Here is a 17517-nt window from a genome sequence, read left to right on the forward strand (position 1 = left end):
TTCAGCCATGTCTGTGGCCCACAAAAGTGCGTCGCCTTGTGTGAAGCCTACTACATATCTAATCTTCTGTGCCTCAGTCAAGTTTCTTGGTAAGACATTTTTAAATGCTCTTACAAATACGACTGGATGAGTTTTTCTGGATTCTGTGGAGAAAACTGGAAACTGTCTGTTTCAACAGGCTCTCATCGATTAGAATCGTCGAGATGCAAGGCGACACGCCTACTGCCTGTTGCAGCACCGCGTTTGGCGAATAGCCATTGCTTGCCTGTGCCGGTGCGTGCACATACGCCGGACTGGGCGCGTGATGCACATACGCCGGACTGGGCGCGTGATGTTCTGCGTTATTGACATCGTAATCTGGCACGGGCGAATAAGTGTCGCGCTGCTTGTAGCTTGACGTAGGCAAGTCATTTGAAACATTTAGTCTACCAGCAATTTCCTTGCGTATTCTATCCTCGGCTACTTTGATTTCATTACCTAATTTTTCAAAAAGTTTTGTTTCCCGGTCAGTTATTGATTCATTTACATTACCGTTTTCTAAAGTTTCATTTATTTTGATAATGTCCGTGTTGATACGTCGAGTCTCCTGTTTCAGAAAAGACTTCTTAGTTAACTTTATTAACTTGGTCAGGTATTTCTTCACATGCGGACTGTACTCTTGTTAAATTTAATTGAATAGCCTGTACGTTTTCATGTATTTCTTTTTGTACGGTTTGTGTTTGATTGTGTGTTTCTACTATTTCTGACAGTTCCTGTTTGTTTGTAAGATCTGACAATTTCTTTTCTAAGTCATTTACCAATACATTGTATACACTGACGGTTTTGATGACTTTGTCTTCGATCTTTTGATAGATTTCATTGGTGAGTTTATTTAAGCGTTGATCGAAATGTCTGTGCACGTTCGCCAGTTTTGTGTTCGTTGTGTTGTGGCTGATTTCTAGATTCGCCAGTTTTGTGTTCGTTGTGTTGTGACTGATCTTTAAATCAGATAATTGCTCGCTCACGTTTGACATCAGACTATATAAAGCCTCAAGCGTAACTGACAAAGCTTGTGTGTTTATATTTATGCCATTATTTGTTGCCATTGTTTCTCTGCCACGGTCTGATTGAATCGAAACCGGGCTAGGTTCACTGATTTCACGCGAAATATTTTCATCTGATCTGGTAATCGATGCTTCATCGACTGTGCACAAGGTTTCATTTGCAAGTGGTTCGTTATTGTTAATCCCTGTGGAGTGCAATTGAATTGTATGTACTTCTACATTATGTTGTGCTGAAAAACTAATTGCGTCATCATTTACGTCACTATTCTCAGAATCGGTGACGTGTCCATGAACATTTGTCAAATTAAAGTTCTCCGATTCCATTGTGGAGATATTTTTATCTGTACTTTACTGTTAATCTAAATCTTTAAATTCTCTCGCAGTTGAATTAATAAAAATACCTCGCGATTGTTATTTGTTGCGCGTCGGAAATTTACAAGATAGCGCACTACGTCTTCTAATTCTGCGATTGTTGAACATAAAGTAATTATCAAAGTGTAATTGTGTGTTGCCACAAACACTACCAGGATTTTAATATGGAAAGGAAAAGGTTCTGCTTTAAGTGGAGCTAAGCCAAGGTGCAGCCACTGCATGCGTTTGCGCTTTCCTACCTTAATTCCGGCTGAGCTGCGTCACTCACGATTACGTTAGTTTTGTAAATCCTTGTCCTTGTTCCTTCTGGTTATTGTGCCATCCGTTTATACAGTTAATATTGTTTCACCTTATTCGTCATTTTCCATGTGCGTCATGTAACAGAGAAACAGTAATTAGTAAAAGTACATTTGTAGCACAATGAAGTACTTACTCTTTGTTCCACCAGCACTGTCCTGTCACGGTCACCAGTGTGCCGAAATAAATAAACATTTGATTTTATTGTGTTTTTTAACTTTAGAATTTTTGAAAGGCTTTTTTACGGATTGTATTGACAGGCTTGAATGCGGACAAATACAGTGCTGCGTGAAATATGCCTGTAATATAATTTACCATTCCGATTAATTACATTTTGAATTCTACGTCATTGTTGATTTAATCAGAGTTCTCACCTTAGACGTAGAATTAGTCCTTCTACCACAATATTAATTCATCAGTCGCCATCGAAGTTCTTCTCTTTGTTGACCGTGTGTATCATCCTAAGTCGGCATCGGTTCACTTCACGAAGATGGTGGAAACCAAGGAATACAATGTTACGTTGCTTTAAATAATTTTCGTAACACTTCGATACTTATCACTATTTTTTTATTCACAAGACAATAAGACTTGCTCTGCTCGTCGCACAAACCATAATTACTAACAATATGGCTGCCTTTCCGCAGACACCAAAAATTACGTCCATCCTCCACGAGGCAACAATCAAAAGTGTACCTTAGCTCCTTCTTGGAGTATGAAACAAAAGAGAATCCAATGTGAACATTACAAAGATTATAACCTGCATACCTCTCAATTTAATCTTTGGCGCAGCCTTTAAGGTATTGTATGTCTCTGCGTCGGAATGTGTCATTACACTTTGGAAAGCGTACAGGCTGTAGAGGTTATATTGATATTCGCTCGTCGTTAGTCCAAGGCAACTATAGCGATTTTTAAACGGAGTTGTAGTGCATATTAAGCCTACATACGTATGTGTCCTGTGTTTCTTTAGCAAGAACTTCTTCATAGGTTCTAGTGTGTTGCCTTTAGTGTCTCCACATACCGCAGCACGAGACATAAGTTAGCAGACGATAAATGTAAACGTTTCAGAGAGAAAAGCGGCCAATGTGACGATTTGGCATTACGTCCATTCGATAGCAAATGAAGTAAACGAAAGGTTTTCTTAGGTTTTTACTACATATTAACACTTTTCACATTTTCCCGTGCAACGTGGCTGCCAGACCTCGTTTCATGCTAAATCTTACTCACGTTTACCCCAGAACGGTTTCACGTACTTTTGAACTCTCTCTTCAAAGTTCTTTTCAACTTTCCCTCACGGTACTTGTTCGCTATCGGTCTCGTGGTCTTATTTAGTCTCAGATGGAGTTTACCACCCACTTGGAGCTGCACTCTCAAGCAACCCGACTCGGAGAGGTCCCGCCGACGCTCGCACCGGCCGCTACGGGCCTGGCACCCTCTACGGGCCGTGGCCTCATTCAAGTTGGACTTGGGCTCGGCGCGAGGCGTCGGGGTAGTGGACCCTCCCAAACACCACATGCCACGACAGGCGGCGGCCTGCGGGGTTCGGTGCTTGACCCTTCCCTGGTCGCTCGCCGCTACTGGGGGAATCCTTGTTAGTTTCTTTTCCTCCGCTTAGTAATATGCTTAAATTCAGCGGGTAGTCTCGCCTGCTATGAGGTCGTTGTACGAGGTGTCGCACGCCACACCGCCAGCCGGCTGTGCACGCTACCGAGAAAGTACCGGTATGCGAACCGCCAGGCGACGGGCGCGCATCGCACGTTTAAGGAAATGCGGCCGGCCACACAGGCGGCCAGGACACTCCCAGGTCTCCGAAGCGGAACAAACGCCGCGCGCTTCAGTATGCGTAGCCGACCCTCAGCCAGACGTGGCCCGGGAACGGAATCCATGGACCGCAATGTGCGTTTGAAACGTCGATGTTCATGTGTCCTGCAGTTCACATGTCGACGCGCAATTTGCTGCGTTCTTCATCGACCCACGAGCCGAGTGATCCACCGTCCTGGGTGATATTTTTTTAGTTTCCACTGTCTCTTTCAAAACAGTTGCATAGGCGGGACTGTGGCGTTTGACGGCTCCTGTTCCAGCGTTTTGTGTCCAACGGCCTCACGGCCGATGGGCGTCGTACGGCTCCACACCGGAGCGGACAGGCACTCGGGCGAAAGTCATTCAAAACCGGCGCCAGGTGCCGCAGGCCAGCCGCTCCAGAGCTTCAGCGCTCGTACCACACAACATTTCCATTAGTTTTGAGAAGCACGCGTGGTTCCGCACGCGGCGCACGGCTGCTGCCGTACAGGTAGCGTGTTGCGCTACACGACATGCACATCGAAAGACATGCAGTCTAGTCGGTAATGATCCTTCCGCAGGTTCACCTACGTAAACCTTGTTACGACTTTTACTTCCTCTAAATGATCAAGTTTGGTCATCTTTCCGGTAGCATCGGCAACGACAGTCGATGCCGCGTACCAGTCCGAAGACCTCACTAAATCATTCAATCGGTAGTAGCGACGGTCGGTGTGTACAAAGGGCAGGGACGTAATCAACGCGAGCTTATGACTCGCGCTTACTGGGAATTCCTCGTTCATGGGGAACAATTGCAAGCCCCAATCCCTATCACGGAAGTTCAGCGGGTTACCCCGACCTTTCGGCCTAGGAAGGCACGCCGATTCCTTCCGTGTAGCGCGCGTACGGCCCAGAACATCTAAGGGCATCATAGACCTGTTATTGCTCAATCTCGTGCGGCTAGAAGCCGCGTGTCCCTCTAAGAAAAGTAATCGCTGACAGCACGAAGGATGTCACGCGACTAGTTAGCAGGCTAGAGTCTCGTTCGTTATCGGAATTAGCCAGACAAATCGCACCACCAACTAAGAACGGCCATGCACCACCACCCACCGAATCAAGAAAGAGCTATTAATCTGTCAATCCTTCCGGTGTCCGGGCCTGGTGAGGTTTCCCGTGTTGAGTCAAATTAAGCCGCAGGCTCCACTCCTGGTGGTGCCCTTCCGTCAATTCCTTTAAGTTTCAGCTTTGCAACCATACTTCCCCGGAACCCAAAAGCTTTGGTTTCCCGGAGGCTGCCCGCCGAGTCATCGGAGGAACTGTGGCGGATCGCTGGCTGGCATCGTTTATGGTTAGAGGTTCGAAGGCGATCAGATACTGCCCTAGTACTAACTTTCGTTCTTGATTAATGAAAACATACTTGGCAAATGCTCTCGCTTCTGTTCGTCTTGCGGCGATCCAAGAATTTCACCTCTAACGTCGCAATACGAATGCCCCCGCCTGTCCCTATTAATCATTACCTCGGGTTCCGAAAACCAACAAAATAGAACCGAGGTCCTATTCCATTATTCCATTCCATGCACACAGTGTTCAGGCGGGCTTGCCTGCTTTAAGCACTCTAATTTGTTCAAAGTAAACGTGCCGGCCCACCCAGACACTCAATAAAGAGCACCTTGGTAGGATTTCAACGGGATCCGCCTCGGGACGCGCGAGGCGGTCGCACGCCTTCGGGTCGCCCCACCAGCAGGACGTCCCACGATACATGCCAGTTAAACACTGATGGGCGGTGAACCAACAGCGTGGGACACAAATCCAACTAAGAGCTTTTAAACCGCAACAACTTTAATATACGCTATTGGAGCTGGAATTACCGCGGCTGCTGGCACCAGACTTGCCCTCCAATAGATACTCGTTAAAGGATTTAAAGTGTACTCATTCCGATTACGGGGCCTCGGATGAGTCCCGTATCGTTATTTTTCGTCACTACCTCCCCGTGCCGGGAGTGGGTAATTTGCGCGCCTGCTGCCTTCCTTGGATGTGGTAACCATTTCTCAGGCTCCCTCTCCGGAATCGAACCCTGATTCCCCGTTACCCATTACAACCATTGTAGGCGCAGAACCTACCATCGACAGTTGATAAGGCAGACATTTGAAAGATGCGTCGCCGGTACGAGGACCGTGCGATCAGCCCAAAGTTATTCAGAGTCACCAAGGCAAACGGACCGGACGATCCGACCGATTGGTTTTGATCTAATAAAAGCGTCCGTTCCATCTCTGGTCGGGACTCTGTTTTTTTTTTAAAAAAACTTTGATCATTATGTTACAATGTAACCTACTACCTAAATACATTAGTTGGTCCTATATTTAAATATTTCCAAGTTCTATCCGCAGCTATTATTATGTTTAACACTACAGGTTTTTACTACACTCCATCACCACTATGGGGGTTAATTTACTATGCTACACTATACTATGTTATTGTTTGTCTAGCGTTCCTTGATTTTAGCTTCTATTGTTAGGATACTACTTGCAGCTGGTTATTATTATGACTACTCTACCTGCAGCGTTACAAGTGTGCCAGAATAGATACAAACCTTACTTTTTGGCCTTTCCTACTGAGCTAATCCCAGTGGGAGTGCCCCTGGCACTGGGCTGGCTGGTGACGTAGTTGCTGCAGTTCTATGCTATTTCTATTATCCTAGTTTGATCTTATAACTAACCTTATATCTAATGTCATGATCGGTGCATAGTCAATTCCGGTGGTGATGTACTACCCCCAACCTATTCCGAAAACCTGGCGGATTCCAGCTGTGAGGCGGCTGTCCAAGTCCACGTCCCGGCGGAACAGGGGGGTGTACGCGACAAGTCTGGTGTTAATTTATCGATTGTTGCCTAAATATTCTTTGAGGACTTTGTTCGATATTACGATTGTTAGATGATTCAGGACGTTGAATGTGTTTTCGTGCTTTGAGCAAGTGGTACGTGTCGTTGTTCGGAAATTGTTCCCTAAGTTGTTGTGCAACATCGTCGAAGAGGGGACACTCGTACACCACATGGTCTGGAGTGCCCAGCACTGCTCCACAGTCGCACGCTGATGTTGCCCTTTTCCCGAACAGTCAGAGATATGTCGGATAGGGTCCGTGCCCAGTAAGAAAGTGCAGCAATCCCCTTGTCGGTTTGATGTAGGCGAGTTCTAGGCGTTCCTTTATGTTTGGAAGCAGTTAGTGTGTTCTTCGGCCAGTTTCATCGCTATCCCAGAGTTCCTACCATAATTCCATTCCCCTTCTTTCGATGCTTCGTTTGTCCCCTAGATATATCCCCATGATTTCTACTATTTTTTTCCCTTCGATTTTTCTTTATCCCATACCAGGTGGCCTGTTTCCTAATTTTTATGTCCAGTGGACATAGCCCCATCAGTACTGAAAGTGCTCCTCCTGGAGTTGTTCTGTATGCGCCTACTGACCGTAGGAGCATATTTCACTGCACTCTTCTTACGGCCATGGCAGGCATGACCCTCGTGAGCCTGTGTGCCCAGACCGCTGACCCATAGCCTACTATGGATGTGAGGATGCTGTTAGGGTACAATTTAATAAGATCAGGTGGGAGGTGGAATCTTTTATGTCCTATTCCGATTAGGTTGTGTAATACTGTGAGAGATCTTTGTGTTACTGTCTATATGCGATGCATAGTTCCACCTCTCGTCGACGATGACACAAAGATACCGGGCTTCACGGCGCCTGAGGACTGGTAAGCCATTTATTCTAACGGTAAGATTTCTTATGAGTTGGCCTTTGAGCAGCAGGTAAGTTGACTTATTAGGTGCGATAGTCACTTTAGTTTTATGACACCATGTGGTCAATATTGTAATAGCTCTTTCTATTTTTGGTTCCAAATCTTCGCGGCTGCGGCCGCAGACCAGCAGGAGGAGGTCATCTGCGTAGGCTATGACCTCTAGCACATCTTCACTGCTTTTTATTTCTTCCAAGAGTGGTTCCATGTTTATATCCCAAAAGAGTGGCCCCAGGACAGATCCCTGAGGACACCCCTTGGTGATTTTCTTGCTGACTTTGCCGCTAGGGGCCGATAGCCAGACCTCCCCGTCTTCAAAATAGCTCCTCAGACCCCCCCTGCGGGTCCGGGGATTAGAATAGGCCCGAGGTATTCCTGCCTGTCGTAAGAGGCGACTAAAAGGAGTCCATCCCCCTCAAGGGGGTAGTTAGCGCCTGCGTCCGGAGACGGACGGTTCCACGACCTATAATTTTGGTCTTTTTGGTTTTTCACTTCTCGTTTCTTCCTTCCTTTTGTTGGTTCCTTTCTTTGCTCTTCTCCACCTCACTGTCTTCCTTACTCTTTCCCTGGACTTCTCCTTGCCTTCTCATTGCCTTCTTCTCCTTGCCTTCTCATTGCCTTCTTCTCCTTGCCTTCTCATTGCCTTCTTCTCCTTGCCTTCTCATTGCCTTCTTCTCCTTGCTTTCTCTGATCTCCGCCTCGGCGTTTGAGACAGTCTGTCCTCTTTTTCCCTCTCTTCTTTTTCCTCTTCTTCCTTCCTCCCTGTGCGTGCCTGAAGGCCGACCCACGCGTTCGCACGCGTAGCCGGTGACGGGGTAACGCGTAAGTCCCCGCCCTGGGTAGACATGTAAGGCACGCGCGTACCCCCTGGTAAAGGCCAGGCCCGGGGAGGGGTGATTGCCTGAGCTGATACCTTCTGACCATGCCGATTGGTCCCTCCGTCTGTTTCTCGGGAGGTGTGACCTGAGGTGTAAACATTCACCTAAGGCGGGAGTGCCCTCTGAGAGGGTCCCCACAAGGAAGGAGCGCGCCATCGGAGACGCTGGCAATCATGGGGGATTCCTCCGCAATGGATTCTACTCCATCGCTTTCGACTTCTGCCCAAAAACGGAAACGTGACCAGCCACCAGTGACAAAAGTACTACCGCCTGCGCCAAAGTTCCTCGTCGTTTCTCGATCTGAGGACGGAAAGGATTTTTCCTCTGTCAACCCTTTCGTTATCCAGAAGGGCGTAGATGCCATAGCCGGATCTGTCAAATCTTGTACCAGGTTGCGTAACGGTACCTTATTACTAGAAACTGAGTGTGCCTTTCAGGCACAAAAACTGCTTCGGGCCACACACCTGTACACGTTCCCTGTCAGGGTGGAGGCCCACCGAACTTTGAATTCGTCTCGTGGTGTAGTATATACTAGCTCCCTAGACGGATTGACTGACGAGGAGATTCAATCTTTCCTCGCTGAGCAGGGCGTGACGGCTGTCCATAGGGTCATGAAAAAGGTCAACAATGACCTTGTACCGACCCGGACACTTTTCTTGACCTTCGATAGTGTTAAGCTGCCATCGCGCATCAAGGCGGGCTACGAGGTTATTTCTGTTCGCCCCCTATGTCCCGACACCTACGCGCTGCTACCAGTGTCAGCGTTTCAATCACACTCGACAGTCTTGTTCCAATGCGGCTAAATGTGTCACTTGTGGCAGGGATGCCCATGAGGGTGACTGTCCACCTCAGTCTCCTCGTTGTGTGAACTGTCAGGGTGACCATGCCGCATCCTCCCGCGACTGTCCTGCCTATAAGGAAGAACGCTGTATCCAAGAAATTCGGGTCAAAGAGAAAGTGTCCACCTCGGCTGCTCGCAAGCTATTGGCTAGTAGGAAGCCCGCGCTGCTCCCAGCGGGGAAATACAGTACAGTCCTCGCCTCTCCTCGGACTACCTGGGAGGTAGCAACCCAGACATGCGATCTGACCTTCAGCACCACGGTCGTCCGTTCGGCCAGTGCTAAGATCGCGCGGTCGACGTCTCCTCTTCCTCCCATCACCCCACAGACACCAGCCCCTTCATCAGCTTCTACTAAGAAGAAGACCCCGAAGTCAGATGCACGGGCCTTCAAGAAGGAACCATCCCATGCAGACTTCCTACGTACCTCGACCTCCCAGCCTTCGACCGGTACTTCCACCAAACGGCCTTCCAAGAAGGCTCATAGGAAGCACAGTTCTCCTTCTCCGCCACGGCGCAGTTCTTCTCCTGCGCCACCCAGCGGTTGCCGCCCCAGGCCGTCATCCGTTTCGCCTGGCCGCACCGCTGGTAGCCGTACATCTTGCCGTTCACCGGCGGAGGAAGCTCCCCCTCCCGGCCATCCTCCCGAGATGGCCGATGAACCTATAGACCCAATGGACGATGACTGTCCGCCTACTGATAGCGGCGGCAGTGCTCGCTCGAAGCCAGGCCCTAAGCGGCCTTCGAGGTGACCCCTTCTCTCATCTTCCTTTTCTTACGATGGCACTTATTCACTGGAATATTCGCAGCATTCGCTCCAACCGAGAGGACTTGAAGTTGCTGCTCCGCTTGCACCGTCCGCTCGTCGTAGCCCTCCAGGAAACGAAGCTCTGCCCATGCGATCAAATTGCCTTGGCACACTACACCTCTGTGCGTTTTGACCTACCCCCTGTGGTAGGTATCCCAGCTCATGGAGGGGTTATGTTGCTGGTCCGGGATGATATTTACTACGATCCCATCACGTTGCACACCGGCCTGCAGGCAGTTGCCATCCGCATTACTCTCCCCACCTTTACGTTTTCCTTTTGTACCGTTTACACTCCATCGTCATCTGCTGTTACCAGGGCAGACATGATGCAACTTATTGCTCAGCTACCTGCACCATTTTTGTTAACTGGAGACTTCAATGCCCACCATCCCCTTTGGGGCTCTCCAGCATCCTGCCCGCGAGGCTCCTTGCTAGCAGACCTTTTCAACCAGCTCAATCTTGTCTGCCTCAATACTGGCGCCCTTACTTTTCTTTCGGACACATCTCACACCTATTCCCATTTAGACCTCTCTATATGTACTCCCCAACTTGCACGCCGGTTTGAGTGGTATGCACTTTCTGATACATATTCGAGCGACCACTTCCTGTGTGTTACCCATCTCCTGCAGCATACCCCCTCTCCGTGCTCCTCTAGTTGGACCATCTACAAGGCAGACTGGGGCTCTTCTCTTCCAGGGCGACCTTTCAGGATCAAACCTTCACAAGCTGCGATCGTCAGGTCGCACACCTCACGGAAGTCATTCTCGCTGCTGCTGAATATTCCATCCCTCACCCTACTTCTTCTCCACGTCGCGTACCGGTCCCCTGGTGGACCGCAGCGTGTAGAGACGCTTTACGTGTTCGTCGACGTGCTTTACGCTCATTTAAACGCCACCCTACAGTGCCGAATTGTATCAATTATAAACGATTACGTGCTCAGTGTCGTCGTATTATTAAAGAAAGCAAGAAAGCCAGCTGGGTTGCTTTCACAAGCACCTTCAACAATTTTACTCCTTCTGTTGTCTGGGGTAGCCTGCGCCGGCTATCTGGCACTAAGGTCCACTCACCAGTTTCTGGCTTGAAGCCCCCCTGCGAGTTCGGGGGTTAGAATAGGCCTGCGGTACTCCTGCCTGTCGTAAGAGGCGACTGAAAGGAGTATCACATGTTTTGGCCTTATGTGATGGTCCCCTCTCGGGTTTGACCTCCATCTTTCTAAATTATTCCGAAGAGCGAGCCAATTGGGGAAGGGCGCCTTACATGGTGCACTGTATCCGTCGTGCAATTAGACCTTTAGCCGGCTTTCACGTCGTTGCAATGGTGTCCCGCTCGTTTTCGATCTTTAGGGCGGGGATACGTCCCTGGGTGCGATTACCACGCTGCACTCTGCAGTGTTTCTTTTAACTGCGACGACGACCTTGGACAGTTTTGCACCTAAGATCCAGCACGGTAGCCAGTCCGTTGTGGTGGGGCCGCCATGTACCCTCTTGGTTGTAGCCCCCTGACAACACAGGGATCGCTCTACTGATGCCTGCGCCGTTAACTCCCCACGTATGCCAAGGAGTAGATGCCTATCCTCCTGGGGTATCAGGACTCCCGGCAACAGCCATCCTGCCAGGTGGCATTTGCTGTGGCTGGGTGGCGCCCGTGGGGAGGGCCCCTGGTCGGAGTAGGTGGCATCAGGGCGGATGACCCGCAATGAAGCGTGGTACATCATCTCTCGCTGGCGGCCAGCCGCCAGCAGTCTCTAAGCGTTCTCGGGCTCAATTTAATGCTCAGAAGTACGATCCGAAAACGTTCCCCTCCCTGGCCACGCCGTGGGAAGAGCGTAAGTCCCAGGATGGAGGTAACAGTTATTCGCCCCGATTCTTAGTTTGCACGAGAGCTGATGGGGAGTCTTTTCTCTCCACAAAGCCTCAGTTCTTCGTCGAGCATTTAGAGGACAAGTTTGGGGAGGTGGAGGGCTTGTCTAAAATGCGCTCTGGCTCAGTACTGATACAAACTGCATCCTCCGCCCAGTCACGCAGGTTACTTGCTTGTGACAAGTTGGGGGATGTTAACGTTACTATTACTCCACATAAGAGTTTAAATATGGTCCAGGGTGTTATTTTCCATAGGGACCTCCTTTTGCAGTCTGATGACGAGCTGCGCGCCAACTTAGAACGTAGAGGTGTTCATTTCGTCCGGCGCGTTCATCGGGGTCCGAGGGACAATCAGGTTGCTACCGGTGCCTTCATCTTGGCCTTCGAGGGTGATACGTTACCGGAAAAGGTCAAGGTGATGGTCTACCGATGTGACGTCAAGCCCTATATCCCTCCCCCGATGCGGTGCTTAAAGTGCTGGAAGTTCGGCCATATGTCTTCCCGCTGCACTTCCAGCCTCACATGTCGAGATTGCGGACGCCCATCTCATCCCGATACTCCATGTGCCCCGCCTCCCATCTGCATCAACTGTGGGGAGCACCATTCACCTTGCTCGCCAGACTGCAGAATATTCCAGAAAGAGCGCAAAATCATGGAATATAAGACCCTGGACCGACTGACTTATAGTGAGGCCAAACGGAAATACGACCGATTACATCCAGTGCTAATGACAACTTCCTACACCGCTGCTACAACACCTGTGCTAGCCCCATCAGTTTCGCGCCTTCCGGCTGGATCGACGAGTGGTACAACTCCTCCTGCCCCCTTGCCAGTGGGGGGCTCTACCCACCGGGTTGCTCCTGTGCCACCTACCTCAGGAGCAACACCATCCCCCCCATCGGGGACGTCGGTCCCCGCTTCTAAGCCGGAGAAGTGTCCAACGTTTTCGGCTTCTCACGCTCGCAAGGGGTCCCTTGGGTCCCTCCCTTCCCAGGTTTTCACCGGCGGGAAGGCTGACGATAGCCAGTGGCGTAAGTGCCCACAATCTGCAGGTTGAAGGGCTTCCCGATCCTCCTCAGTCCCGGAGACTGAATCGGTGAAGCCCTCCCAGCCAGTTAAACCCAAGGAGCAGCGTGAGAAATCAAAGAAGAGCAGCTCTAAGCCCAAGGAACGCGCGGTGGTAGCCACCCCATCGCTACCTTCTAGCTTTGCGTCTGAGGACGAGGTGGAGATTCTGGCGTCCGCTGAGGACCTCGATCTCGCCGGTCCCTCAGACGCCGTGAATAGCAATAGCACTAGCACGGGTGCTCAATCGGAGGCAGCAGGTGACCCAGCGGCGTAATCTGCCGTCCCAGTCCCGGCACGCCTTTCTCAGCCATGGACAAAACCATCCTCCAGTGGAACTGCAGCGGTTTCTTCCACCATCTAGCTGAGCTCCCACAACTTATCAGCCTTCACCCTTTCCTCTGCATTGCTCTGCAGGAAACTTGGTTTCCAGCAATGCGCACCCCCACCCTCCGTGGCTATCGGGGTTATTATAAGAACCGAGCAGCTTATGAAAGGGTGTCTGGTGGCGTCTGCATCTATGTCCTTAACTCTCTTCACAGCGAGTCTGTCCCTCTACAAACAGCTTTAGAGGCTGTCGCTGTTCGGGTGTGGACGCCGCAGGCTCTTACCGTCTGCAGTCTTTACCTTCCACCGGAGGGTGATGTCGCGCAGCATGTCCTGGCTGCGCTGATAGCCCAATTGCCGCCACCTTTCTTATTACTGGGCGACTTTAACGCCCATAACCCTCTGTGGGGTGGGTCAGTGGCAACAGGTCGAGGCGCCACCGTTGAGCATTTGTCGCAGCTCGATCTCTCGATTTTGAATGATGGTGCCTCCACACACTTCAGTGTGGCGCATGGCACCTACTCCGCCATTGACCTTTCAATCTGTAGCCCTAGCCTCTTACCATCTGTCCACTGGAGTGTGCATGACGACCTGTGTGGTAGTGACCACTTTCCGATTTTTCTGTCACTACCACAGCGTCACTCTTCTGGGCGCCCTAGCAGATGGGCTATGAATAAGGCTGACTGGGACTTGTTCTCCTCCACTGCCGCTATTGAGCCTCTCTCAACTGATGCCATTGATGCGGTGGTTACATCGGTCACCGCCGGCATCGTCACTGCCGCCGAGTCTGCCATTCCCCGTTCTTCTGGGTCCCCTCGGCGGAGGGCTGTGCCTTGGTGGTCGCCTGAGATCGCTGAAGCGATTAAAGATCGCCGGCGGGCGCTTCAGCGTCACAAGCGACATCCCTCCATGGACCACCTTCTCGCCTTCAAACGGCTGCGTGCGCGGGCCCGCCTCCTTATCCGCCAAGGCAAGAAGGAGTGCTGGGAGCGGTATGTGTCCACCATTGGACTCCATGTCACTCCATCGCAGGTCTGGGCCAAGATTCGACGGGTCTTCGGCTATCGGACCCCTGCCAGCGTCCCTGCGCTCTCACTGAATGGAGCAGTTTGTACTGACTCCGACGTCATTGCAAACCGCTTAGCAGAGCATTTTGCTATGAGTTCCGCTTCTGCGAATTACCCCCAGGCCTTCCGCTCCATTAAAGAGCGGATGGAACGTCGGAGCCTTTCTTTTCGCACCAACGCTTCTGAACCCTACAACGCTCCATTCAGTGAGTGGGAATTTCAGAGTGCCCTTGCCGTTTGCCCTGATACCGCTCCCGGGCCAGATCGCATCCACTGTCAGATGCTGAAACACCTTTCAGTGGACTGCAAGCGACGCCTCCTCGACCTTTACAACCGTCTCTGGGTCGAGGGTGAGTTTCCGTCGCAATGGCGGGAAAGTATTGTCATCCCCATTTTGAAACCTGGAACGAACCCTCTGGAGGTGGACAGCTACCGTCCCATTAGTCTCACCAACGTTCTTTGCAAGTTGCTTGAACGGATGGTGAGCCAGCGCTTATATTGGGTGCTGGAGTCTCGGGGCCTTCTGGCTCCGTCTCAGGGCGGGTTCCGTAAAGGCCGCTCCGCCACCGACAATCTGGTGAGCCTTGAGTCGGCCATCCGTACAGCCTTTGCCCGCCGTCAGCACCTGATCGCTGTCTTTTTCGACATGCGGAAGGCGTACGATACGACATGGCGTCATCACATCCTTTCTACGCTTCATGGATGGGGTCTTCGGGGCCCTCTGCCGATCTTTATCAGAAATTTTCTGTCGTATCGTACCTTCCGTGTGCAAGTCGCGGCCTCGTATAGTTCCTCCCTCGTCCAGGAGAACGGGGTACCCCAGGGCTCTGTCCTCAGTGTCTGCCCGTTTTTAATTGCAATAAACGGTCTCGCTGCGGCAGTAGGAAATTCTGTCTCCGCTTCCCTGTATGCTGACGACTTCTGTCTTTACTATAGTTCTATTAGCATTGCAGCAGCTGAACGTCAGCTACAGGGCGCAATCCGCAAGGCGCAGTCTTGGGCTGTAGCGCGTGGTTTTCAGTTTTCGGCTGCCAAGACCCGCGTTATGCATTTCTGCCAGCGCCGAACGGTCCATCCTGAGCCGCGGCTTTATCTTGCGGACGAACTCCTTGCTGTGGTGGAGACCCACAGGTTTTTGGGTGTCCTTTTTGATGCCCGGTTGACTTGGCTGCCTCATATCCGGCAGCTTAAACAAGCGTATTGGCGGCATCTCAACGCCCTGCGTTGTTTGAGCCACACCCGCTGGGGCGCCGACCGATCTACCCTGTTGCGGCTCTACCAGGCGTTAATCCAGTCTCGCCTGGATTATGGGTGCCTAGCTTATGGCTCAGCATCCCCATCTGCGTTGCGGGTGCTGGACCCAATTCTCCACAGCGGGATACGCCTTGCCACTGGTGCTTTCCGCACCAGCCCTGTGGACAGCGTCCTAGTGGAGGCAGGTGTACCTCCACTGCGGTTCCGACGCCAACGTTTGCTGGCCGCTTATGCTGCCCATGTTTTTAGCTTGCCCGGGCATCCAAATTATCGTGTCCTGTTCCCGCAGTCAGTCGTCCATCTGCCAGACCGTCGGCCCCGGTCGGGTTGTCCGATCGCCGTACGCGGCAAGGAGCTTCTGTGCGGGCTTGGGTTTTTCCCTGTTCCACCTCCTTTCCGGGCGCCTCTGCGTACACCCCTGTGGTGTGTTCCTCGCCCTTGCCTTCGGCTCGACTTGGCACAGGGCTCGAAGGACTCGGTCCCTCCAGAGGCCTTCCGCCGCCGCTTTTATTCCATCCTGGCCACGTATCAGGGCTCTGGAATTGTTTACACCGACGGTTCGATGGTTGCTGGTCGTGTCAGGTATGCGCTAACTCTAGGGGACCATTCTGAACAACGGTCCTTGGCGGCTGGCTGCAGCGTTCACACTGCTGAGCTAGTCGCCATCTTTGGTGCCCTAGAGTATATCCGCTCCTGCTCAGGTGAGTCCTTCGTTATCTGTAGCGATTCCCTGAGCGGTTTACGAGCTCTCGACCAGTGTTTTCCTCGTTCTCGTCTGGTGATGGCTATCCATGAGTCCCTGCATACTCTTGCGCGTTGCGGCCGCTCTGTGGTCTTTGTGTGGACCCCCGGTCATGTCGGTATCCCGGGCAATGAACATGTTGACCGCCTGGCGAAAGAGGCCATGAGTAAACAGTCTCTGGACGTTGGCCTCCCAGAGACTGATTTGCGGGCAGTCCTCCGCCGAAAAGTTTTTGCGCTTTGGGACGCTGAATGGCGCAATCGGATCATGCCCAATAAACTCCGTGCCATCAAGGAGACGACGACTGTGTGGCGGTCATCCCTGCGAGCCAACCGCAGGGACTCTGTCGTCCTTTGTCGGCTCCGCATTGGCCACTCCCACCTGACACACAGTTATTTACTGCGCCGGGAGGACCCTCCTGTATGTCGCTGCGGGGCGGCTTTGACAGTGGCCCACATTTTGTTGGCCTGCCCCCTTTTAGCTGTGGTCAGGTAGACATTTGCGCTGCCTGATACGCTCCCTGCCCTCTTATGTGATGACCCTGGTATGGCTGACTTAGTTTTCCGTTTTATTCGGGCAGGGGGTTTTTATTATTTACTCTGAGTGTTTGTTCTGGCCATTGGCCTACGATTTTACGCTGAGTTTTTAATGTGTTCTCGGTGGTTGGCTTTTCCTTTTTATCTCTATGGTCGGCCAACCACTGTCACACTCTGTGTGATTTTAATTTGTTTCGTCTGATCTCTGTAGAAGTATTTCTTGTCCTATGTCGTCTGACGTCTTTCCTGTTGTTCGTTTTTTAATCTCTTTGGGTGGTTTCCCTTTTTTTGGAAAAAGGGACCGATGACCGTCGCAGTCTGGTCCCTTTAATCCCCCCCAAACCAACCAACCAACCTGGCTTGAAGGTCGCGAATGACGTCCTTGTGGCCCCTGAGGCTGTCTCCAATGCCTTCGGCCGCTTTTTCGCAGAGGTTTCGAGCTCCGCTCATTACCACCCTGCCTTCCTCCGCCGCAAACAGGCAGAGGAGGCTAGGCCACCTAACTTCCGCTCCTCGAATTGTGAAAGTTATAATGCCCCATTCACCATGTGGGAACTCGAAAACGCACTTGGCCGATCACGGTCCTCTGCTCCAGGGCCTGATTCTATTCATATTCAGATGCTGAAGAACCTTTCTCCTGCGGGTAAAGGTTTTCTTCTTCGTACATACAATCGCATCTGGATTGAGGGATATGTTCCCGCATGCTGGCGCGAGTCTATTGTTGTCCCGATTCCTAAGCCGGGGAAGGACAAGCACTTGCCTTCCAGTTATCGACCTATCTCGCTTACCAGCTGTCTGTAAAGTGATGGAGCGAATGGTTAACTCTCGATTGTTTTGGCTGCTCGAGTCTCGACGCCTACTTACCAATGTACA

The 17517-nt window shown here is 51.2% G+C and overlaps 1 non-coding gene across 1 annotated transcript; it reads right to left on the reverse strand.

Moving 5' to 3' along the window:
* Positions 1 to 3557: 3557 nt before the first annotated feature.
* LOC126093309 (5.8S ribosomal RNA) lies at positions 3558 to 3712 on the reverse strand. Its single transcript, XR_007521497.1, has one exon. It is a non-coding gene; the product is annotated as a 5.8S ribosomal RNA (ribosomal RNA).
* Between the last annotated feature and the right edge of the window lie 13805 nt (positions 3713 to 17517).

Source organism: Schistocerca cancellata, chromosome 7 (genome assembly GCF_023864275.1).
Source record: "Schistocerca cancellata isolate TAMUIC-IGC-003103 chromosome 7, iqSchCanc2.1, whole genome shotgun sequence".
NCBI lineage: Eukaryota > Metazoa > Arthropoda > Insecta > Orthoptera > Acrididae > Schistocerca > Schistocerca cancellata.